This window comes from Urocampus carinirostris, chromosome 1, assembly GCF_059441175.1.
Source record: "Urocampus carinirostris isolate Australia breed hairy pipefish chromosome 1, RoL_Ucar_1.0, whole genome shotgun sequence".
NCBI classification, from domain to species: Eukaryota; Metazoa; Chordata; class Actinopteri; order Syngnathiformes; family Syngnathidae; genus Urocampus; species Urocampus carinirostris.
The window spans coordinates 4,857,521-4,883,780 of record NC_142349.1 but is presented as its reverse complement, the minus strand read 5'-3'; the positions used below and the strand labels follow the sequence as shown (position 1 = coordinate 4,883,780).

The window sequence follows — 26,260 nt, the reverse complement described above, 5'->3', positions numbered from 1 at the left end:
GTTCCCCTTTCACTGGCTACATGCAAAAAAATCACAGTGGACGACGGAGTTAGCGTGTTGTCGAGTCCTCGGTGAAATGTCGGCGTGGCGATGTGGTACTCCACGGTTCACAGCGGTTTGTTGTTGTCCTTTCCCTTTTTCATCGGTTGGCGTCCAAACAGGCTTCATTAAGTTTAAGATTTACGAGATGACCATGCATTTGGCGAAGTTTCCCTCAAGTCCCAGCGAAGTATATCAGGATAAATGGGTCAGTCACTGTAGGTGCTTATGTGTCCGGACACGCTAGTAATTGCATTGTTGTGGCCTTGGCCATATTTTTGTTTTATTTCGTAGTTCAAGTTACTGGGTTAGGATTGACGGGAAATAGCATGCAGCAGCCAACTTGTTAAAGGTTAATGTTAAACCAACCCTTTGCAGATCTCTGGGAAAAAATAAATAAACGGAAACGGCTGTCTTGTTTGCCCTCTTCCCTGAATGGCGCAATATATTTCTGTTTAATAGAGCCTTATGTTGTTATGGCAACTGAAGTTACAGTATGCGTTAAAGATCTGAAATCATGCACGAACTGTTTGAAAACATGGTCTTTATTTTACTGTGTGGTTGAAAACCGGCAAGGTTTTTGCTTGATAAAAAAATCGAGAAAATATTCTGAATTCGTTTAGTCTATTGAGTCAAACTGCTATATGCAATGTGCTGACTGCAAATGCTTTAAAATCCTTGCTCTTTTTTTCACCCCAATCAATATCAAAGATTCGACATTGGATTTCCTTGATTGATGTTTCAAACCTGTATCCCCTGGGCCAATAGCGGCCCTCAGGATGATATTACTTAAAACAAATAATGTAAGTGCAGCCCCCAAATTTGGATTGATTGATTACCCTTTGATTAATTTTTATATTCTTGAATGTTTTTATTTGTAAATCTTATTTTCTGTAGAACATTTGAGAATGGTGTATTCTTTATCACATCTTTGTTTGCAAAAGGACACTGTGTAATATTTGACCACTAGATGTTGCTGTAAGTTGTAGTCTGCATCGCAACCGAAAACAAGTGCTAGAAATCACAAAAAATATAAACTTACAAAGACTCATAATAAACAAACCGCATCATTTTATTCTAATCTTTTTGCCCAGTCTTTTTAATGTTTTTGGGCACTTGTAGTAGTAAGATGCCAGACAATCATGTCAGTTAATGTTATGTCAAATAAATTATATTTTCCCACCTACGAGTATTTAAAAAATGCACGTTTTTTATGATTGTTTATGGATTTTTGCTCATTATTCAAATCAACACTTTTTCAATTGACACCATCTAGTACTTGACCACTAAACGGCACTGTATTGTGTAGTGCAACCAAAAATGCGTGCCACAAATCACAAAGAAGAATACAAATTACGGAAACTCAAAGTGACCAAACTACAACATTTTTTTACCCTTAACAGTAAAATGGCAGTTAATTATGCCATCTCCCCCTAGGTGAGCCATGACATTCGAGTCTTTAAAAAAAAATTACATTTACATGATAGTTCATGTATTTTTGTATACTATTCAAACAACATTTTTTTATGATCTTTTTTTGCACCTATTGGAGGCAAAAAAAGCCACTTTGTCCCTTTAAATCTAATTAAAAATAACAGTCTGATTGGCTCATACAAACTGCGAATAAGACATGTCAATCACCGTAAAAAGTAACATATTTATTTATGTATTCATTTACTAATTCATGTTTTGCTGGAATACAAAATTAATTAAATGTATTCCCCTTTCGACAATTTGTTTCTTAAGTTTGTTTTCGATAAGCTCGTAGCAAATGCGATCTTGGAGTAGCAAAAAAAAATACCGATTGCTTTTAGCTGTGTTTTCATTATTCATGTTGCAGGCGCTTTCGGTGGCTCGCTGTTATGCTCAAAATATATTTTTTTCTCCCTCTGGAGTATTTGCTGCTTTGTGACAAACAAGGTTGTCGACAAATCTGAAGGATAAATGCAAGTTTCTGCGTGCAGTCAAAATCGTACGTTTCCGTTTGGAAGTACGCAAAAGTCGAGAATTGGCAATAAAGACCTCAGAATTCTTTTTGGTCCTTATTTGTTCCACGGCTAAGCTCTCCATTGTCTGGAGCGCCGAGAGTCGGTTTATAACCTTGAGAGACGGGTGGAGGGATGCTTAGCAGACGTGTCATTATTTTCCAGCCATGACATCATCTGATTCATGGCACTAGTGCTCCTGCTTCATAAATGGAGAATTTACTTTGTAAATAGCCTTTATGTTGAAGCTATTCTCAGCTAGACATGTATGAGCCTCACAGGATGAGTGTACATTCAGAATGACATCAACATATAAGTGTAAAAAACACAATGTTTGGCAGCAGGAGATTGGACATGTCCAAGCGGCATAGAGTGGCATGTCTACCAAGAAGACAAAAAATGTGAAAATAATGAAATGAAATGATCTGCATTTATATAGCGCTTTTCAAGTCAAGACTTCCCAAAGCGCTTTTACAGTGTGCTTCACATTTCCCAATAGCGGCTGTGCAGCCTTGTAAGGCGCTAACCTGCTCATTGGGGGCATTAGGGGTTCAGTGTCTTACCCAAGGACACTTCGACATGTAACACGGAGGAGCCGTGATTCGAACTGCGATCTCTTGATCCCAAGACGAGCGCTCTACCTCGCAAAACATTGGACAACCCTGAAATTGAGGTACCTCGCATGTTTATTAGGAACTGCTCCTGCAAAGAACTGGCACTCACTTTTAGTTCCAAAACCATCGATCAGTGGTCAGCATGTGAAGTACTAGAGGTGCTGAATGAATAACAGGTGTAATAATAACTTTTGTTTTATTGAAAATCCTGCTGAAATATGTGTATAGTTTTTTGTAAGTGTCCTGCAATGATGAGTCCAACAGTGCCACCTGCTGTTATGGGGTAGGGTATGGTTTTGGCTTCTGACATGTGACCGGGCTTCATGAAACGATGTGGCAGGTAGGACAGTCCTCGGTTCGGAGAGCTTGATAGAAGTCACGAGTCACGGCACCAATGTAACCACAATGTATCTGTCCCACCAAAGATCCACACTCACGCTGGACTGGCTGATGAGGTTTTTATTACAGTTTCTGCAGATGAAATGAGTCACAACATTAGCTTCTCTGCTGGCTTTGATATATTTGATCTCGTTGGCAGCTCTCTCTGTAGACTGCCCAAAGCATATCAAAGAGCTTTCTTTTCAATTTTCATTACCGTGCAGTGTCACAGTGATGCAGATAACTAAGTGTGCTATATAGTGACGTGTTACGCAGGCTGCTGATTTATTTTGTGATTTTGACTTATTTACATTTTTTTCTGTTGATGAGACATCTTTGAAACATGTTTAATCAGAGCAATGTGGTAGCTCCACCTGAACCTGTGATACATCTGACACATGACTAGGCTGACTCAATATGTTTGCTACATCTTGTGTGGCAGCAGCGCTAGTAGCTACTATATTGTGTGACTGTATACGTGAGAAAATGCTATCAGACAATTTATCTCCTGAATAATATTTGTCATGTGATCAGCTACACCCTCAGAAATGTCACTCGTGGAATTTGGCGTAGATGTGGGTCTGACCTGAGGTGAAGGTAGGCTGGCATGTTGGTCAGCTGCATTATAGGTGCTAACACTAGAAACTGCCTCTACTCTATGTGTAGCAACACCTGGGGTAGAACTATCAACAGAAGAAATGAGGGTAAACATGACCCTGCCCCTGCCAATGTGAATAGGTGTTTCAAATTGTGGAGCTACCACATTGCTCTGATTTAGGAATGTTGAACAAATGAACAAATGAAATCAAGATACTCCACAAATTCTAAAACATGCAAAATGCAACATGGTTTTTGTACAATTATAATGCCAAGTGATTAGGATTGGCTTTGATGCTAGGTCCTTAGCTTGGCCTTTAAAAAAAGCTGTACCGCAATTGCAAAATGCTAGGTCCTTAGCTTGGCCTTTGATTTTTGCATTCCGGAGATGGAATAAGAGCTTGCTCTGTCCACTCCACGCATCGGCCCGGTATTGCAGTACCTCCGGGAACGGTGCATTCGCAATGATCGCAGCAAGGCTTTAGGGCTAGGACCTTAGCTTAGCCTTTTGGCTGAGAGTAAGTGTCCCGGCTCCTAGGCTTTGTAGCGTATTATGAACTGACCGATAACGGATAATGGATAATGACTAACGAAGATAGAACAATAACCCTTAAAAACCCCAAAACCCCATCTATAAGTAGATTTCATCGGTTTAATTATTTTCCGAGGTGCATTTTGTAGACAGCATGTCTTGTCTTTGACGTCTTGAGCTGTTACATCATGTAAGGAACATCGGCATGCATGAAAGTTAGTCACCATATTGGTTTACATGTTAATTCATCGAAGAGTTTTTGAGTGTTATAAGCCAAGTTTAGGTAGTTTTTGTGGAGAATGCCTAGGCATTGTGTTGCAGGTGGATGCATTAATGGGACAACAAAGGGCAAGTAGCCAAAAAGGGGCTAACTGGCAATAACAACATGCATAGATCTAACAAGAGCTAACCGGGACCAACCAACAAAAGCTGGCCAAAGCCTAAGCCTAAGCGAAAAAAACAGAAGGTTGGCCGACTAAAAGACAGGTGGTTAGCAGCTAGGGTAACTGGGAACTACCAACGAAAAGTGACAGCGCTACCTACAGTGACAAACACGAATAGTGACAGGAGAAAAAACAAGGGATGGACACGGCCAAACCAACGCTAATGTCATCCTAGCTGGCCAAACAACACACTGTCAACCAGTAGCGAACAAAACAGGAACCCCCCAGAAAGCTAGCTGGAGAAAAATCTACCAACTGTGACACGTGCGTCAAAAAACACAAACGAAAAGCCACAATCGCCTCGCTCCAAGCAGAAATGAGCGATATAAAATTGCTGTTCACTACAATCCCTTATTGTTTCGAAAGCTGTCTCACCTGTTGTGTTAATGGGATTCACCATTTTGAAAGTGTTGTGTTCCTCCGATGATGTCACCGCTCTATAGGAAGAAAGGCAGATAGGTCAACTTTGAGACTAAATTTCTCGAGTTACCCAGCGCCTGGAATTTTATGAAACATACTTGCATAATTGTGGGTAGGAACACTTTATGTTCTATGCCTATTTTGGTCTTCTGGAATACCTTTAAAGGATTCAGCAATAGGATTCCAATACTGCTGGTCTTTTAAGGTGTTTTATATTGTCAATAGAAAAGATTGACTTTTGTACCAGGAATCAGATGGCTTTAAGCAAAGTGATATTTCTGTCCTGTGAATTTGAATTGTGATTTTATTGGAAAAGTCAATTTTTTTGTCCTTGTTGTGCGAGGTACACACTGCCTGCTTGAGAAAATTATGCTTCACATGAATTCTTACATTATATTATTAGTGTTATTAATAAATTTGGTCTGTAACCTATTATTGTGCTAGGTATCTGCAGATGCAGAGTGAGGCATGTATTTCTCTTGCCTCATGGCAATGGGTGATAATGAAACAAATTATTCAGATTTTTCACACACTTCAGACGCAAACAATATAATTAGTGATAGTATTAGCAAGCTAACAGCAAGTCAAGCTATCTAGTGATTTTTTTTTTCTTGTTGAATGTTTTTTTATCCTACAGGATTTATCTATTGATGCTTTTTTTAATGCATAGCTTTACTACTTTACCAATCAAATGTTGAATAATATGTAGGTTCATTTAGTTTTAAATCTGATTGAGGCTCACCAGACCCAAACTTCATTAAACATCACTGCATTATAGCCTATATTATTAATGTTAATATTTACTGATAGCAACTTTAAAGTGCAATTACCTAGCTGGTTGCAATGTATGTGACTTTGTGGCACTTCAAATCGAACTATTGACTTTACAATTCTTGGGAAGATCATCGTAGACTAGAATCCATGCACCCGTAGAACTTTAACCTTATGGACCTAGTGTCCAGATGTATTGAGTGCACTCTGTGTTGTAGCGCATGCAGTTGTTTGCAGTTGAGGTACACACACAATCATCTCTTGTGTGTCAGGCTGCCTCTGTAATGGATGACAGCAAATAACAAGTGCACTTTGCCTCCCTGTTTGAAGCCCTGAGTGCTTTCCTGTCCTCTTCGCATCCCTTAAAGCGAACCGGAGCAAAAAAGATCCATAAAGAGGCGAAGAGATGCCTCATTGGCGTGTATCGTTTTGTCACTGGTGATCAAGTGTTCGGCGTATGGAAATTGTCCTTTGCTTTAAAAATTGCTTTGTAGAGTACTTGTGTTTGTTTTGGTCACTGTGTATCGGCAAACCATTTAGGGTGGCAGGCAATTGAAGGTGAGACTCTCTATTTCTTATTTACTTGGAACAGGTGAAACAAACAGGGTTCGTTTACATGCAGGGAACAGTATTAGATGGGGTTTGAGAAGTAAGTCATACTTGCTCTCACATTTACCATACTCTCAACACACGCCCAACTACGTATTCTGTCATACAGACACAGTCATACATTTGCACAAACACTACTGTACTTTCTTATGCATACTACTATACTCGCATGCACACAACTATTCTCTCATACACAAACTACTATTCTCACACATACCATTATGCTCTCATATACACAGTGTTTCTTTCATGCATACCACTATATTCTCATACAGCCATTACTAAAACCCTCTCCCATATACTTTTAAACTCTCATACACACACAACTGTACCCTCTCACGCATACCACTATACTTTCTTATTCACAACTATACTTTTATTCTCACAATTCTTTACTCTCCCACACATACCACTATACACTCATACACACACTATTATACTCTTTCTCTATAATCATTTTACTCTCTACACATGATCTAATGATTTTACTCTCAAACACACATTCTATATTCTTTCTTAAGCTTATTACTATACTCTCTATACTCACCCACACACACATATTTCTACTGTCTCACATATACTACTTTTCTCTCTCAGATATAATTATGAATATGCTTGATTGCTGTTAAGATTGTTGAGAAGGGTTGTTCAAATCTCACTTTGTTTGTTTGATGTTATTGGTGTCAATGAATTTGTTCAAACTGGACGGATCTATTGACACTATCAAAGATGTTACATAACGAAATTGCGAATCTGCTTGATTGCTGTTAAGATTGTCGAGAAGGGTTGTTAAAACTTCACATTGTTTGTTTGCTGTTATTAGTGTCAATAAATTTGTTCAAACCAAAAAATACTACAGTACTGGGAGTATCTCCAGTTTGACATCAAACTGTACAACTTTAATGGCGTCTGAAAATAATCGTAGTGTGTGTAAGAATCTATAGTAGTGCGTGTTTAGGAGTACCATAGTATGTATATGTGTATAAGCATAACAGTATTTGTGTGAAAGCACAGTAGTCTATGAGAGACAGTATCGTAGTGTTTGTGCATAGGACTGACTGTCTTTATGAGAGTATAATGCATGTGTGAAAACAAGTATGATTAACCTCTCAAAGGGCAAAAAATAGTCCGAGTGGTATAAGAATTTGGATTTTAGGACCGTTGAAAATGAATTGTTCACATACGTGACAAAAAAAATCAAACAATCCCGCACACGTGTTTTTTGCAAATAATACAATTGGAATCATGAGCACAAGCAACGTCCTTTTGCAAAAATATTTTTATTTTTGCATTTACGGGTTCTTTTTGGAACGTAACCCTTATGATAAACGAGGGTTCACTGTACATGGACGAGTAATAAAACAACAAAAGGACTATCTCAAACATTTCTATCTGTCATGAACCAGGAACGGAGAAGGGACCCAATTGCGTTTGTTTTACTCAGTTTTATTTAGAAGGGGGAAAGGACTATCGTCGGTCACGGGTAGCAGATCGCTGGGAACGCGGAAGTGGCACTTAGGTGTCGAGCGCAGGCAAAGTCGAGAGCGAGGAAAAAAACAAGTTGATGGCCGGGGCAAAAGGGAAAAAACATAAATGGGTTCAGAAAAAGGTCGGCAACGGGAATCAGACGGAGAACAGGCCAGGATAGAGTCACGAGTCACAAAAGTTTGCCTAGCGTGTAGCGTAAGTTCACAAAACGATCCGACGAGTGTTGTCAGGAAGGCGGGGGTTTAACAAAGAGGAAGGAGCCAATCAGTGTCCGCGGCTGTTGGCGCCAACGGAGCAGACTCAGGTGCCCTGTATCATTAATCATGACATTATCGGACTATTCGCGGTCGATTAAGAACATGATCACACTTTTGTGCCCATTGATACGGTTTTACATAACCAGAATAACCCGAAACAAATATTCGAGTACGGAAAAACAGAAAGTCTCCCTTTGTGTACAATATTTTGCGATTTTTGTTGCAGTTATTCCTCATAGCACAAATATTGTAGTATACTGTAACATATCGTGTAGTAACGTTTAAATACTGCATGCATTATCAATCTTATCCACTGTATTTTGCACTTTCAAATTTCTGACCAATTTGATGGTTTTTAGTCTGGAAAATACGGTAATTCGCATTTTAAATTGCGAATTATGTTCTTATTACTACAGCTGCATTTTATGTCCTTGTAAATCATGCAATTCCATAAATAAGGATCTGTTCTGTGTCCAATGTGAGCCAACTAAAAGGTAGCTTTTTTTTCTCAGAAGATCGGAAAGCCAAGTTTCTCTTAAAGAAATCATACTGGTGTAACTTGCACCTCGCTAAATGGCTCAACCAATCAATCCCCCATCGAGGCGCCAAGATGTGGTTGCCAACTTGTGGTTGACATGGTAACTGCTTGTCATAATGTCAGGCAGGTGCAGTCTGGCCGTTTGAGCCCAAACAGGGACAACCCTTGTTAAGATATTTTCAGGGCTAAGACACTGCTGTCATGACAACGTTATTCTTCCTTATTGAGGGAAAAAAGTGGAATGGATTTCAGATTATGGAAAAAAATCATTACACCTCGATTGAATTGTTGTTTGTAAATTTGACAGGCTATAACAGGGGTCGGAAACCTTTTTGACCCACAGGGCCATAAAAGCATGAAGATTTTGATTGTTTTGTTTGGATAGCCACACCCTTTATAAAGACAAAATTGAACAAAACTGCCAAACCCGCTCTTCATACAAAAGCACATTTTATTTCAATGTGTGACGTTTGACGGTTTCATAAAATCTTTGAAATACTAAAAATGCGTGTGTCTCGTATTAACAAATATACCATTTTAAACTTGTTCTCCGCCCACAATCGTTGAGGCTCATTTTGACCTTCATTCTTTCAAAAATAATGCTTTTAAAACCAGGTTCAAGCACAGCTTGTTTGTAAAAACATCACAAAATACCGCAAACGAGGATACCAAAGTTTATATCTTCTGTGCAGGTCACGGTGGGCATGGAAGATAAAGTGCGCATGTCCTATCCTGTGTATAGCTCAGCCCATTCCTACCACTCACCCAATGAAATTGCTCTTGACGCTTTGCTTCTGGGTAAAACATTTGTTTTGGGTTAAAGTTTGTTTTGCGAGTTTTCATCATGAAGTAAAGTTTCATCAACAATGAATTTAATTGTTTAATGAGCTTCCATGTAAGGAATCATTTAGTGATTTACTGCTAAAACGGAGTCTAATCGTGTAACACCCTGACTGTAAAACTGTACTTAATATTGTGTCCTATATATACTGGATTAAACCCTGTGTCTTGGCTTTACAAACAACAATAGACTAAATAACTGCTCAAGTTCTGTTTTATCTCGGAGCCATATGTACCCATGATGAGAGCCATATATGGCTTGCGAGCCATAGGTTCCCGACCCCTGAGCGATAGTAGTGAGAAAAAAATCAGCGATTTAATCGAGTGGTGCATGTCTGTCTACTACACTAGTTCTCAATTGGTCTGACTTCAGACCCACCATGAAGCCTCAATGACGAGCTGCAATACAAATCAAGAAACAAAATGCACTTTTCAGATGTATCCAATGAAGGGATTGAGCAGTTTAAAGCAAAGATTGTATATTATATTCAACGTTTTGTCAATAAACAATATGACCAGGAAAATCAAATGACTTCAAGAACCGTATATACTCGCGTGTAAGGCTACATCGCAAAAAAGCAACCTCCAAAATTTCTTTAAAATAGCCGCATACTTCAAAATATTAATAAATGAACTGAAACAAAATATGTCATAATGTGCTGAATAAAGAGGGATGGGCGGCTGAGTGGTTAGTGCTTCCGCGGTACAGTTCTGCGAAGTCTGCATGTTCTCCCTACGCGGCTCTCATACACAATCTCAATTTTAAGAATTTTTCAGTTTTCTCCAAGATCACACTCGCATAGAAGTCCTTCACAATCTTATGGTCAGCTATTTCAAAATATCCCATCACATCAACACATGAACTATTTGGCCAATGGTAAGTATGGATTTGATTATTGTGAGAACCGGATGGAATTGTTTGAAGAGTTCAGTATTTTTATGTCAAGTCAAGTCAAGTCATCGTCTTTATCACAAGGAGTCTCAAAAGGCTGCACGGACCACAGATTATTGCAAACTACAGACTACACCATACCCTGATGTAAAACCTACATGATGGCATGGAAAAACTCAAAACCTCAACATGAGGAAAATGAAGAAACCTTGATGGGGACTGCACAGGAGGACCAGGCTGCAATGGATGTTGCAATAACAAATAATACACAGATATCGTCAACATGAAATATAGATAATTCATAAGATATAAAAGTGTTTTTAAGCCTAGATGTAAACAGTTCCACTGGGGTTGCAGATCGAATCTCAGTGGGCAGAGCATTTCGCAGCACTTGTGCCCGAATGGAGATCGCTCTCGAACATGCGGATCTCTTCTTGGCTTTTGGGATCACCAGCAGACCAGCATTTTCAGAGCGAAGGCTCCGGACTGGAACATAGGGGGACATTAAATCTGAAAGATATGAGGGCGCAAGTCCATGCTGAATTACAGTAGTACCTGATTTATTTGCTATACCTGGTACTGTATTATGCCGCAAAAAAATTGTCCCATTTTAATAGTAGTAATTTTTGTTTGTCCACATTACAAAAGGGGTTATTTTCGAAAATATGTTTATTATCTTATTTAATGCCATTCCAATTTTCACATGAGTAATCAAGAAGTATATATATTTCTTATGTTACCTTATTTATATCTTGACATGCCGTGTGGTTTATGTGGATTCCTTTCCTAAGAGCAAATACTCAATGTAAATATTTTGAAAGGACGTCTGTGTACCTCTACACTCATTCAATTCCAACCCTTTGCAATGAACATGTGCACACTGTTGGCTTTGTGCTACGGAGGAAGTGGCGTTAGGCTAGGCTAGCATGCCATTGTCTGCCTTTAAAGCCGCTTCATTCACACCACTGACTCCCATTGAAACATCAGCCTGGCTAACGCTAATCTGCTGATTGTGTTTAGGGTTTGCTCATCTTTTTGTTCTCTGTTCAGCAACATGTTGATATTGCTCCTGGCAGAGAGGGTCTCATTTTTCAATGTCTCTGATCATTCAAAACAGCAATTTTTGTCAGTGATCCCTAATTTAATAATTTAATCTGATAACGATGCAGCCCGTTGTATAGTGCAGGGGTCGGGAACCTATGGCCCGCGAGCCATATATGGCTCTTTTCATGAGTGCATTTGGCTCTGAAAGTTCATCAAACAATCTATGTTCTTTTTTTGAGAGGCTTTTTGATGAAAAGCCGCAGAACAAGTTTTAACCCAAAACAAATGTTTTACCTGGAATCTTCAGCAAAGATCAAGAGCAATTTGGTTGGGTGATCTGTAGGATTGGGCACCATCTGCACTGTCAGTAAATACGTTTTGTGGTATTTTGTGACATTTTTTACAAAAGAACTTTGCTTGCACCTTGTTTTAAAAGGATTATCCGGGACACAGTTAAATAAAATGCGATGAAGAATTAGCTTTTGTCCGGAGAGTTGGTTCGGCGGCTTTGTTGTATTTTGTCTTAAAATATATATGGCGACTCTCTCTTTGCTTTTATGGTTCCCGACTTGTGGTGTGTTACCGCAGCTTCCAATTCCAAATGTTTACTTCGTTCTCACTACAAATCAAGTCATTTTCAATGAAAATTCTTGACATGCATTAGCAGTTTGTTCAAATCAGTGATGTCCAGTCAGGGGAGGCTGTGCCTCAACTGTCATCATGGAAATATAAAACTAAAAAAATAAAATGTTTAATTTAGGAGTCCCAAACTCAATTGAGTTGGGGTTGCTGAAGCTAGGATCCGGTGAGGTTTGGCCAAATGGGCTTTCCCACAAAAACAGAGCATATGAAAACATTCAAATGTCCTTTAAGGGACAGTGTTTTATATTAGTCCACTAGGTATAACCACTGTTATGTGTAGTGCAACCAAAGATGTGTCCAAGACTACAAACCAAGGAGCCTGTAAGTGAGCAAAAAGCACCATGAATTATTTATTTTCCCAAATGAATACACCATCCATCCATCCATCCATCCATCCATCCATCCATCCATCCATCCATCCATCCATCCATCCATCCATCCATCCATCCATCCATCCATCCATCCATCCATCCATCCATCCATTATCTGTAACGTTTATCCACAGTAGTGTCGCTGGGGTGCTGGAGCCCATCCCAGCTGTCTTCGGGCAGTGGGCAGGGGACACCCTGAACTGGTTGCCAACTACATCTAGTGGGAAAATAATAGACTGTCCCTCTAATTTTCACATTAAAGCGGGGACCTCAAACTATCATCCTGGGATTTTGACCCCCTGGTCCTAAAGTTCAATCTAACGTAACTTCACAATTTTTAAAAGTCTTCCTGTCAAGTTTTTTTTTCATGATGGAGAATTACCTTTCTGTTGATGATTTAATTCAAAAGGAGCAGTGCATAGACTTCATTTATCAGTTAAGGTTGGACCTCACCGCACATCACTGGTTAAAATTGCTATTGTCATGATATGTATGGGTTTGGCCCATATGCTGGGAAGCAGGAAAATGGCAGGCATGATCAAAGAAAAGATATGTTGTTTATTAAATAAACCCAGGTCAGAAGTAACAAACCAACAAGAAGTCTCAAAAGAACCAGTGTTCCAACAAGAAACAAACCCCATGTGAAAATGACCAGTCATTTTCTGACCTACATTATGGAAGGGTGAGTGTGGAGGCAAATTAGGCCCTGGTGGGGGCTTTTCATCCACTCCCCCAGCTTGGTGCCTTCTAGATGGAAAATCGTGTGCCAGATCTTGACCGTTATCTCTTCAAAACTATTGCATTTGATGTATGATGGAAGACCATCTATTTCCTCCGTGTTACAACTAATAATTGCCTTGTTAGCGACCTATGGAGTGAAAATTGTCCTTTACTCTTGCCCTATTTTAAAATGAAGACATCTCACTGGCATGAGTCAGCAAGACAGGATTTTTTTTTTCAACATTTGCATGAAAATCTTATGGTACAAGATTGAGATCATAGCTCAAACAAAATAGATTTTTCATTTCTCAGAGCTTTTAAATTTGCCTAATAAGCATGAGCATCGCCTGCCTGGCTCATGATCAAGCATTGTGTCTACTGAGAATCGACCGCGCTCGTTTGTGTGTAAGTCGAGGCTCGGGAATTCCTCACAACTGCTGCACTCGCATGAAATTGTAGCACGTCCTTACTCATCTTGGCCTCCAGGCTGGATTCGTTGAGCAGATTGAGCAATACCCAGTCACACTAAAGACTCATTGAAGAGGAAACTGTGTTGCAGTGTTGGTGTGCTACTGAAAAAAGTAATTATTTACTAGTAACTCTATTTGAAGATTTATTCCGTTACACACCAGATTACTGACACCCAAAAGTGGCATGCTACTCTGAAAGTAATTTCCTATTTAAAAATTGCTGTACAGTAATCCCTCGATTATCCAGTTAATGGGGACCAAAACCACCCGCGAAAAGTGAAAATCCGAGAAGTAGAGACGCCCCTTCCAAAATGCTTAAAAAAAATGTTTCTTTTAAATTTATTTTTTAAAATGTTTTTATTTTATTATTATTATTTTTTAGACCCGCGAAGCTCTGAACCCGCGAACGTCGAACCGCGAAGTAGCGAGGTCCCACTGTATATACTTGCATTGAAGCCGAGCCCCTAAAACTGCTTAAAAATTTCCACATATAATGTGTGGTAGCAGGTAAATTCATCATATTGTTTGTGTACTCTTAAAAGCTTGCAAACTAACACGAGCCACTCCATATCCAATTTGTCTTTGGTCTTCAAACCACTCAAATATTTCCTCCTCTATTGCTGAGTATTGACCAAGATGTTTTCTTATTTTCCAGGATGGTGTATTGCAGAAATAATTGTACGAATAAAAAGACCAGCTTAAGCACAGGGCATGAGCACGCTGAGATTTTCCTTATGGAGATACTCTCACTACGGTATATACTCGCATATAAACCGGATTTAGAACTATAAAATAACATACTAATATTTGGGTTTAGCTTATATGCACATATTTGATTGTATGTGTCCAGTAGCAAACCGTTGGCGGCATAAGGTAGGAGGCTTGGCTTATAAAGGAACAACAAACTAAAGGGAAAACAATACGGCAAACATGAGCACAGAAATTACGCTAAGAGTGTGCTCAATTTGATAATTTTATTTTTTTAATTGGTTTTGCAATACACCATGCCTGAAGCGAAAAGAACTCTGTCCTATACTGCTGACTTCAAGCTATAAATGTTAAAGGCCGCTGAAGAAACAACCAACCTGGATGCAGCAAGAACGTTTGGTGTTGATAAGGGATAACAAACTCAGTTTGAATCAAGGGCTGGAACCTGACTTTCTGTTCTGTGGCGGACTGAATCAGTAATAATCAATTCCAAATGTTTAGCTTGTTTTTCAGTATTAACCTTCATCATTCTTCCTACATTACTAACCTACCCTACGTGTTATAATAACGCTTGACAACTGATATTTTGCTAACAAAACACGTTTATTCGCAAAAAATGGGGAAAAAATATATTCATGTTGGTTTTAACTGGTTTATTTTAACAGTTGAGTGTATACAATTTTACTCCTGAACCAACTTACCACCCTATACAAACTCAACACTGCACTCTAGAGGCTGCAGAGAGCATTTTATTTGCATTTATTTAAAAACAAAATAAATAACTTTTTACAGAAATAATCTAAGGTTAGGAAGAAATTTATGGCGGGTCGGATTGAATCATCCAATAGGCCGGATCCAGCCCGCAGGCCATATGTTTGACATGCATTGTGTAGATAAAAACAGTATCCAATAATCCAAAAGAATACATTACTGGTTGCACATAAGGTCGAACATGTGAACAAATAATTAAAATATGAAAAGTACCTAGAAATGAAGTTCTTCGAGTGGTTTGAATCTAAGGGGCCGGTCACACAGACATTTGCGGCTGAATCACGGCCAGAAATTTCTGCCTTTGAGGCGGACGCTATTGGATGCATTGAGTTCGCCATTAAGACGAGATACAGCGGTGCTTAACACGAGGTCGGAAATACGCGCGCGGGTGGCAGCTTTCGCGCTGCTCAATTATTCAGAGCGCGGGTACACAGCCTTTCACGAGCGTATTGAGGCTGAACCACGGCCAGAAAGCAGATGCCATTAGGCGTTGTTGGACGTTTTGAGACAGCCATATAGACGAGATAGAGCAGTGCTTTACTCGCGGTCGGAAATTTTCACGTGGTTGGCCGCGCTCAAAACTTTTGAGCTGCTCAAAAGTTTGAGCACGAGTTAAACCGCGTGCCGCACACGTGGTCAACACGAGGTAATGACGCAGAAATGACGCGGAACGACGTGCTCTGGCCGCGGCCAAGGCGTGGTTACACATGGGTAGGACGGGAAATTTCAGCGGGTAATCGTGGGTGGAGCATGGTAATAGCGTGTTCTGCGCCTGTATCGCGGTGTTATTACGTGAAATTAGCGTGTTACGCGTGTGACAGTCAAACGCCTTTCTCCGCGTATATACAGCGCGATTTGCCGAGCACACTCAGTTTTGCTCGAGACGTCAAGGGGGTGAATATGGATCCCCGTCAGCGTAGTGACCTCGTCTTAATCCATTTTTATTTCTTGACATTTCTTTTCAAGATAATTAAATAAAAATGATGCCATAGCTTGAAATCTTGATCTTCACTGGACTGTGGCTTGAGCGGTTATGATTTCTACAGCCCGGTGTTACCCGAGAAATGCATCCATGTCGAGATTCGCATCCCCACTTTTACCTCGTTTTATCTCACTTTTATGGAATGTAATGGCGAACATATAACCAAAACCACTTCGTCTTGCATTTGTTGGGAATGTAATACAACTTAAACCATTCCGTCTTCGTTTTTGTTGTGAACGTAATCGAACGGTAAATCCCCCCCTCGCGTAAACGCGCATTCTGCTGCGCTTCCAACAAAAGCGATCGTATTCTATATAAAACGCTTATTAAAACAATAAAGTGAGCTAATTATAACAATTGGGAGATCCTAGTCTATATAACGCGTTTATTTAAACAATAAAGTGCGATCGTATTCTACAAAATGCGTTTGTTAACGCGTTCGATTACGTTCACAACAAAAACAAAGACGGAATGGTTTAAGTTCTATTACATTCCCAATAAATGCAAGACGAAGTGGTTTTGGTTATATGTTCGCCATTACATTCCCTAAAAGTGAGATAAAACGAGGTAAAAGTGGTTGTAGTAGCGAGGGTATGCAAATCTCGGCAGGGATGCACCGGGCTGTAGAAATCATTACCGCTCAAGACACAGTCCCGTGAAGATCAAGATTTCAAGCTATGGAATCATTTTTATTATATTATCTTGAAAAGAAATGTCAAGAAATAAAAATGGATTAAGACGAGGTCACTACGCTGACGGGGATCCATGTTCACCCCCTCGACGTCTCCAGCACAACTGACGTGTGCTTGTGCTCGGCAAATCGCGTTGTATATACGCAGAGAAAGGCGAAAGACTGTCACATGCGTAACACGCTAATTTCACGTAATAACACCACGATACAGGCGCAGAACATGCTATTACCATGCTCCACCCACTATTACCCGCTGAAATTTCCCGTCCTACCCATGTGTAACCGCGCCCTGGCCGCGACCATAGCATGTCATTTCCGCGTCATTACTTCGTGTTGACCACGTGTGCGGCACGCGGTTTAACACGTGCTCAAACTTTTGAGCAGCTCAAAAGTTTTGAGTGCGGCCAACCACGTGTGAATTTCCGACCGCGAGTAAAGCACTGCTGTATCACGTCTATATAGCGGTCTCAAAACGTCCTACTGTGCCCAACAGCATCTGCTTCACGGCCAGAAAATTCTGGCCGTGGTTCAGCCTTGATACGCTCGTGAAAGGCTGTGTACCTGCGCTCTGAAGAATTGAGCAGCGCAAAATAATTTCGCGCTGCCACCCGCGCGCGAATTTCCGACCTCGTGTTAAGCACTGCTGTATCTCGTCTGAATGGCGATCTCAATGCGTCCAATAGCGTCCGCCCCAAAGGCAGAAATTTCTGGCCGTGATTCAGCCGCAAATGTCTGTGTGACCGGCCCCTAAGAGACAAAGTGCGTATGGAGTGTTCATCCAGAACAGGGGGCGGGGACCTTTTGGACTCATCGAGCCATTCAAGCAAAAATTTAAAAACCTTTTTTTGAGAGCGAGGCACACCTTATATTTTAAGACAAAATTCAACAAAACTGCCGAACCCGCTCTCCACACAAAGCTACTTCTTCAGCATATTTTATTTTACTGTGTTACATTTGATAGTTTGATCAAATCTATGAAATAATAATAATGCCAGAGCCTTTGGCCCATATAAATCATATACCACTTAAAGTTGATCTCCCTCCCTCAGTTACTTGAAGCTCATGTTGACTGTCATTTTTTCCTTAAATAATGGTTTCCAAATAAGGTGCAAGCAGAGTTATTTGTTAAAAATGTCACAAAAAACTGCAGTGAGAATGAGATGGTCATATTCTTCTTCGGTGCAGACTGCACGGAGCGAAAGAATGATGGAAATGCTTTGCACTGTGTGAAGAGATCTGCCCACCTTGACCGCTTCCCCAATCAAATTGTTTTGAGTGGTTTGCTGGTGTTTACAGTTTGTTTTGGGGTTTTCATCATAAAGTATCTCAACAATGAACCTACATAGTTTAAGCGACCGAAAGCCAAAACGGGGTAAGTTGGTGTCACACCCTGACCATAAACTCATAAAAAGTGTCTATATATACTAGACTAAACCTGAAGTTTTTCAGTGTTTTCTGGCTGTGCATGACCAACCTTGAATATCCGCTTCTCTGATGTGGGACCCCTATTGAGGATTTGCTGTGGTGACATTCCCTCTTGGAGCCATATGTACTCACGAAAAGAGCCATATACGGGTCGCAAGCCATCGGTTCCCGATCCCTTATTTATAAACTCTCAATATTACACAAGCCAAGAAATATGAAAGGTTTTTTACTGCTTACACAATTTGTTATACAAGATTTGTGCTACTACTTTAGTATATGGCTATTTTAAAACAGTTTTAGAGGGTCGGCTTATGTACGTTGTGGGCTTATATGCGAGTGTAACAGGTGTAATAGTAACTTTTGTTTCATTGAAATTCCTGCTGAAATATGTGTACAGTTTTAGGTAAATGTCCTGCAATGATGAGTCCAACAGTGCCATCTGCTGGTATGGGGTGGGGTCTGGTTTTGGATTCTGACATGTGACCGGGAGGCCGGGTTTGTTGGCAGTTTCCAGAGAGAGCTGCTACTGGTAAGACACATCTTTTGGTGCTCCACAAAAGAAGTTAATTTTAAACATTATTACCACAGCTGACAAATCTCTCAACATGCACAGTAATGTGATTGATGTTGTCAAGCTGTTTGGATTTATTTCCGTTTTGTTTCTGTTTTACTAAAATATTAATTCCCCTTGTAGAGATCAAAGAGATCAAAGCCAGCAGAAAAGCTAATGTTGTGACTCATTCAATTCAGGTAAATTGTACCCGTTTTTATACTCATTATTGTTTTTATTTCTATTTTCTCATATATATTAAAAAGGATGTAGTTGGTTAAAATTTAGACTAAAGAAAAATATGTTGAATACATTGTAAACGTTAAAAATCCACTATACGATCTCTTGTTAAAAGTATCTTCTTGAAATGGATGTAAAAATGTATTGTGATATTCTAAAATGTATTTTATGTAAATTGAAAAAGAAAGCTTTTTGATTTGCTTTGTTGGGGAGTTTCCAGAGAGAGCTGCTACTGAAATCAAAGAGATCAAAGCCAGCAGAAAAGCTAATAATGTGACTCATTCATTTGCAGTATCTGTAATAAAAACCTCATCATCCAGTCCAGCGTGAATGTGGATCTTTGGTGGGACAAGTACACCGCGGTTACACGAATATAAACGGACATTTGTGATTGTGTAGTTACTTTCAGAGAAACTCACTACTTTTCAGTGTCAGTACTTAGGGTGTTCACTCAATTAAATATCAAATTAAATAACTAATAACTGTAAGTAATCCGTTTTTCAGTAACGGGCCCATGAACATACCAGTAACGTATCCACATAAAAATCGTCTTGGATGATTTCAGTCAAACTAAAATTTGCAAGTGGCCCAACGCACAAGTCGCTCTCCACAGGAACATGTCAGCAAGGTGGAGCTTGACTCAGTTTCAACAATGTATTCCAGCCATATCCACAACCATGTGAACAATTTGGCCTAGTGGCCTTCATCAGGGAAAGAGCCTTGTGGTCTGAGAGGTTGCCCTTGTTCTGTCAGGCCACCATAAGAGATGAAATCAAGATTTGATACATTAAAGGATGGTCAAGGGGAGCAAGGCCGATGTCAATTGGCAACAGCAGGCCCTATGATCTGGTTTACTTCAATAACATAAACTCTGAAAATAGTTTGGTCAAATTTAGGTAAAAAAATGGACAAACTTAATGCTTGTTGATTTGACACAACATCCTGTGTCTTTTTACAGAAATAACCCCGGCAAAAATTGTCTCATGTATGTTTTTGTTTTCTTTTAATAAGAGGATTCTACAAATATTGTATTTTTAAGGTTTCTAATTTTCCTCGTGCTGAGGTTTTGAGTTTTTCCTTGCCTGCATGTTGGTTTAAGATCAGGCGATGGTGTAATTGTTACCTGTGCAGTCCTTTGAGAGATTTAGTGATTAAGGGCTATACAAATGAATGTGACTTGACCTGACTTGACTTAAAGGGACACTGTGTAATATTTGATCACTAGATGTCACTGAATTGTGTAGTGTAGTGCAACCAAAAACAAGTGCTATAAAGCACAAGGAAGTATGCAAACTACGGAGATCAAAGTGACCAAATAGCACCATATTTCTTCTCATTTTCTGCCAATTCTTTGACAAGGTTTTAGGCAGCAGGATGGCGGACAATGATGTCAGCTCCCTCTACGTGAACCTCATGTTTTGTAAAATGAACAAATATTTCTTGACCTAACAGTATTTAATAATAGTTGAAGTATTTTTTGTGCATTTACCAAATTAATATATATATATATATATATATATATATATATATATATATATATATATATATATATATATATATATATATATATATATATATATATATATGTATATATAACTTTTTTTTTTATTGTAATTTGTTATTTTGTTATTTGTTTTTTTACTTCTAAAAGGCGCTAAATGATGTCCTTTTAAAGTTAAACACCCCAAAATTGATTCAATTTATCGAAACAGTCTTTCTGGGTCACCTTGGTTGTGTTTAAAGCGATCCAGAAAAATGGGTTGGATTGATCCAAGTATTTGGTATCTTCTTTTGTTTTAAACAAGTTGTTTTTAGAGTGGAACATTTCTAAAAAGTGACAGAGAAGCCAAAAATCTCAAAATTATTCTGTCACAGGCCAGAAACGGAGACAGGACCCAATAGCGTTCGTTTTACTCAGTTTTATTGATAAAGAGAGATAAGTGCTTCCTTCCACGATACGATGATCGTCGGACACGGGTAGCTGATGGCAGGAACGCGGAAGTGGCACTTCCGTGTCGAGCAAGGGTAATCGTAAGCAGCGGGAAAGCAGGTTGATGGCCGTGACGGAGTAGCAAGGGCAGTAACGAGTCCAGAAAAGAGGTCGGCAACAGGTATCAGGCAGGAAAAAACAGGTCAGGAGATTGTCGGATAGTACAGAGCTTGCCTAGCTGAAAGCATAGGTTCGCAAACGGTCTGACAGCTTCCTCTTGGAAGACGGGGGTTTAAAAAGAGTCAGGGAACCAATCAGCGATTAGGGCTGTTGGTGCCAAAGGGGCAGTCGCAGGTGCCCCGAATCAGTCATCATGGCATATTCAACTGTCAGCATTGCTATTAATGCACTCTTACTTCAGTGATTTTTAACTAGTGTGGCTGGGCACAATAGTGTGTTGTGAGACCTTGTCTAGTGTGCCGCAGGGAATTGCCCAATTCTATATTTGCAAAATAAGGATGCCATTAGTCCTTTTTTACTGCTGTTTTCCATAATAATTAAGCATAAGGCTTTTTTTAACTCAGTTGGGCTTTGTTAACACATTCTTCATGGAGAAAATATTTTACTTTCAACTTTTTAAGGACACCTCAAACGACGCACCCCACCTTTAAGGTTACACTACAAGAGAAATAAAAAACAAAAACAAAGTAGATATCTTGTAAAAAATTTGTGTGCTTTTAACTTTAAATGGTAAATGGTCTGCATTCATATAATGCTTTTTAAGTCACAAAAGACTTCTCAAAGCGCTTTACAATGTACTTCACACTTACCCATTCACACAGGCACTCACACACACAGACCGATAGCGGCGACAGCCATGCAAGGGCACCTACCAGCTTATCAGGGGCGTTAAGGGTTCAGTGTCTTGTACAAGGACACTTCCACAATTGTTTAAAGAAGTTTTCAAAGTGGAAGTAAAAATATTGCACATAATTGTATTTTTGGAAATTCATAATAACAAAAAATACATTATAGTTGAACAATTTTTGTTCTACTAATTTTCATATTATACAAAAAAGTAAGAAAAATGTTGGAGTGTAGTAAGAACATATTGTTTTCCAAAAAGATTTTCTTTGCTAATTTTAAGTACTATCTTTGCTATTTTTCTATAACAAGATATAAATATAGTAAAACTTGGGAATTTATGTCAAAAATATAGTAAAATCTGACAGCAAAATGTTTCATCCAAAACGAATAACCTGTATTACCTCCTGAGACACGGTGACTGCAAATGATAAGAAAAGTTTTAATGCCAATAATGGCAAGATGATAATTTAAGCTTAAAAAGAACAAAAACATGAATCTGGTCCTGAGACCATTTTCGACAAATCGTATGCCTCAAGATTTTGTAAAAAAATGGCTTAAAGATGTTGACAAACTCTGTCATAGTGAGCATTACACTGGAAAACGACATTGTATATCGTGATAGTTCATTTTGATACCCTCGAGAGTAGAGAAGATCAGAAGACCCAAAGCGTTGTGAGAAAATTTAAAGCAGTAAACAGCGCCACTTTTGGATATTGAGACGTAGAGAAGCATCAAAAACACTTTGTGCTGGTATAATTTTTTCATCACCTTAAGAGCAACTATGGGGAATTTTAAAAATGCACACACTGTACCAAACTAAAATGGAATCTGAGTCAAGGAATGCTTTTCCGTGCGCTCACCGTGAGTTTGTGTCCAACACTTTTTACAAAAACGGGCCTTTTTTCTAACAGAAACATTGAAAAATAACATTATTCAGTTTTTTGTTTCTGTCTCTTTCTGGTTTCCAATTTCGGGGTGGGCGATATTGGAAATTTTGGTCTTGATTCGATCCAAGTAAATACTGTACATGGTGTTATCGATCGATACTTGTGCTTGGAAATTTCTTGATAAATGAATAATTGAACTGCTACCCCTTGAGTTAGTTAACAATTGGTAGCACAAGATTTTATGCACTGAAAATTATTCAGCTTTCACTGGTTTTCACTGGTTTTCTTCTGGAGAGACGAAAGCATGACCAACTTGGGTGACGAAGTGCTTTAACTTGTTTGGGTGTTTTTTGCTCCTTTTTCATTTTCTTTGTTTTTTTTTGTGTATTTAGGTAGAGGTGCTAAAAGTGTGCCTGTCAGTCAAAAACTTTGAGAGTGGCCGAGGGCGCTGTGTGAAAGAAAGAAGGACGGCACTATCTACAAAGAAAGGCAGCACTTTGAGGAAATTGGTGGAGGATTGAAGTATCGATCCAAGTACTTACTCAGTATAAGAGATATCAATATTTGGATCCAGCCGCCCACCCCTACTGTCAGGTCGTATTAAACACTATTTAGAGAAAAATGACTTGTTTTCAGACAAAACTGAAGCATAGAAAGAAACATTATTCAGTTTTCTGTTATTGTCTTTTTTTTTGCTTTTTTACATCTTTTGGTGTTAACTCATCAACAGGACGTGCTTGATGGGTTGCTATTTTAGTTTACAGCATGTCTTAACTTGTGCCATGCTGAAATTTGTGCCATGCCGCTGAACTTGGACTTTTGCCACTTTCTGAAGCCAGCGTAAAGGCTATTTGGCTCTCTTTGATGCTGCCTCCCAGAGGCAATTTCTTCCGTCATGTCCCCACGTCTGAGAAAAGCCCTTCAAAGTTGGTCCGATTCATCATGTATGGCACTGCTGTGGCTAGCAACAGTTTCTTGTGGTGCCCGGAGGTTGTAATGATGATTCAGTGTGGAGAATAAAACTGGGAAGGTTTTGTATTGAATATTTATGGTGAAGCTGAAATTCTTTTACATATTTTTTTTTAAAACATTTTCATCCTCGCTTGGTGAATAAATGAAGTGCGACAATTGTTTTTACTGTGATTTCTTGCCAGACAGCTCATCAGAGTATAGTCTTATATAATTCGTTACGCTTTGCTGTAGTAATGTCCGAACAGTTCACTTCAACACCATACCATAGTAATGTCTTGATTGCTTATATTATCTAAACTACTTTATAAATGTTAATTTGTGTGTGTGTCTACCTCTTTGTAATGTGTGTGAGACATCAGAGCTTAGCTATATAAGAAAATATTTTCAGCCCGTTCATCTATTAAGCATTGGTACAAATGCTGAAGCTGGAGGAGAGTAGTTCCGTTAAGGTATTGTATTACAATGAAACAAAGTAAAACTAAAAATGTATTAAAACAAAAGAAATAACATGTTCTGGACTTGTTAAGTAGACTATGTCCACCCAGAAATGCATTGGGAACTTGCGGGGTGACATGGAAGTAGTTTGAAAGAACAGTCTATGAATGTTGTGGAAATTTCCCAAGTGACAGTATTTTCAACCATGGGCAGAAGATCTGGCTCATTGGAATTTGTGAATGGTCTGCCATAGGTCTTTACACAGACCAAATTACTAAAAAAAGTGCAAGAAATGTATAATGTCTGGACGAGACCGCAAATAAATACTACCAAAGGTAAATGCTTAGCTTGGATACATCAATAATCATGACGTGTATTATTTACTACTAAACGAATAATGTGATTTAAATGATCAAACTGATATAACTGCAGTGACAGTGAACAAGCTCAGTCGCTCAGGATTTATACTAGCTGTTGTGGTTGTACGGGCTTATTAACTTTGTTTTGTGTATCAAAGAAGAAAAATATTTAATCAGCATCAAATGTGCTTAACTATAGCATTAAATAATGTCAGTGACAAACATTTTTCAATGTGACTGCATACACTCGCGTCATTGTTACTGCTGCTTGACATTCGGTTCCATTGACTTCCATTGACTTTGAAGAAGAGTCTTTACCCTATTTGTGTTTTTTTCTGCGCTCCTCGCTATCTACTAATCAATTCCACATTTCAAGAAGTGTGATAGTGAGCCCCTTAGCTTCCCTCAGGTGATGAGTGAGGCCTGGTTTTGCAATATCAACCCTGGCAGGGTTGCTCCTCACCGGCTGGCCAATGTCAACCGAGATATGCTCTGGTTTTGTGTGACCCTGCACTGGATACATCGTAAAAAAGAAAGATTGGTGACCAACAACGCTTCATTTACGGCGTCGGGGTCTGTCACGTTAGTGTGGTCAGGGAATGTACTTTATTATAAGTAAGGGGGATAATAATCTGATGTCCTCTGTATGTCTTCAATTCCAGGGACAGTATTTACTGTATATATCACTCTTTATAATATGATATGAGCTCGTAATTTATATAGCGTTGGATTTGACAATTTCAGCTGCCCCATTACTCCGGCTAGTGATTGGATTGTATGAACAGATGATGTCATAATCTTTACTGTAATCCACAAGAGAGCAATTTCAATATGGATTATATCAATTAAACAAAGAACAGATGCATATTTCTTGCCACAATGTGGACCAAACCAGTAACTAAATCATTAAAAATACAATGGAATATTGAACCAATGTAGCTTTATAAATGTTGCAATTGAATTAATGATATCATCCCTTTTGTTATTTGTTATGTTTTGGTGAGGCGGACCAAAGCACAGACACACAAGCTGAACAAGAAGAGTTTATTGGGTGAAGAGGGAATTAACGTAAGGTGCTCCTTATTGTGTACAATTTCCTTAGAGTGCTTCTTTTCTATGTACATACCAAAGCTCCTTTCTCTCTCTGGGCTTTTTTTTCAACTACAAAAAAAAAAAAACAATCCAAGGTCAAACATGTGCAGTAAAGTGGTCCGCTACTGTGGCTACACTACAAAATCGCATAAACATGTGTAAAAATCTCACCCTGGAGAGATTTTAATTTCTTTATTTTTTGTGCTGTGTTTATTGTAAATATAAACCAACTCAGGAAAAATGGTTCCATTAGGAGTCTTGTAGAGTGAAATTTTGCACGTGCCTAATATTTTCTTTTATTGTATGATAAAAATGGTAAAGGTAAGAAAATAAGTAGTTCAAAAACAGTCCAAAAGTTAACCTACCTTATTCGAGCACATCTAAGAGAGACACCTATGTGGATATGCCACAGAAACGGTTTGACTAAAGCTGCTATAATTATTTCAGCCAGAAGATCGTGTCAGCAAGTAGAATATTTTGAACTTACTGAAACCACTTTTAAAGAGGAGAATAAGACTGAGAAATTTTATCTTTCATATCTATTGTGCATTTTTGTATAACTGTTGTTGATTTTAGCATCATACAAGCCAACTAGTTTGCCTCTCCAACCGATTTCTATTGCACTTGCCTTTTTAGCATCGAGTGGGCTGTAGGCTACCTTGGCTGACCTTAGGCAGAATACATCGTGGACTTTCCAGTAG

General features: G+C 39.0%; 1 protein-coding gene and 1 pseudogene across 12 annotated transcripts in view; both read left to right on the top strand.

The window, feature by feature from the left end:
• ctnnd2b (catenin (cadherin-associated protein), delta 2b) overlaps nucleotides 1-26,260 on the top strand; it is a 207,011-nt gene that overhangs the window by 5,179 nt on the left and 175,572 nt on the right. The window lies entirely within an intron of this gene.
• Nucleotides 3,981-4,070, top strand: LOC148373315 (U2 spliceosomal RNA; annotated as a pseudogene).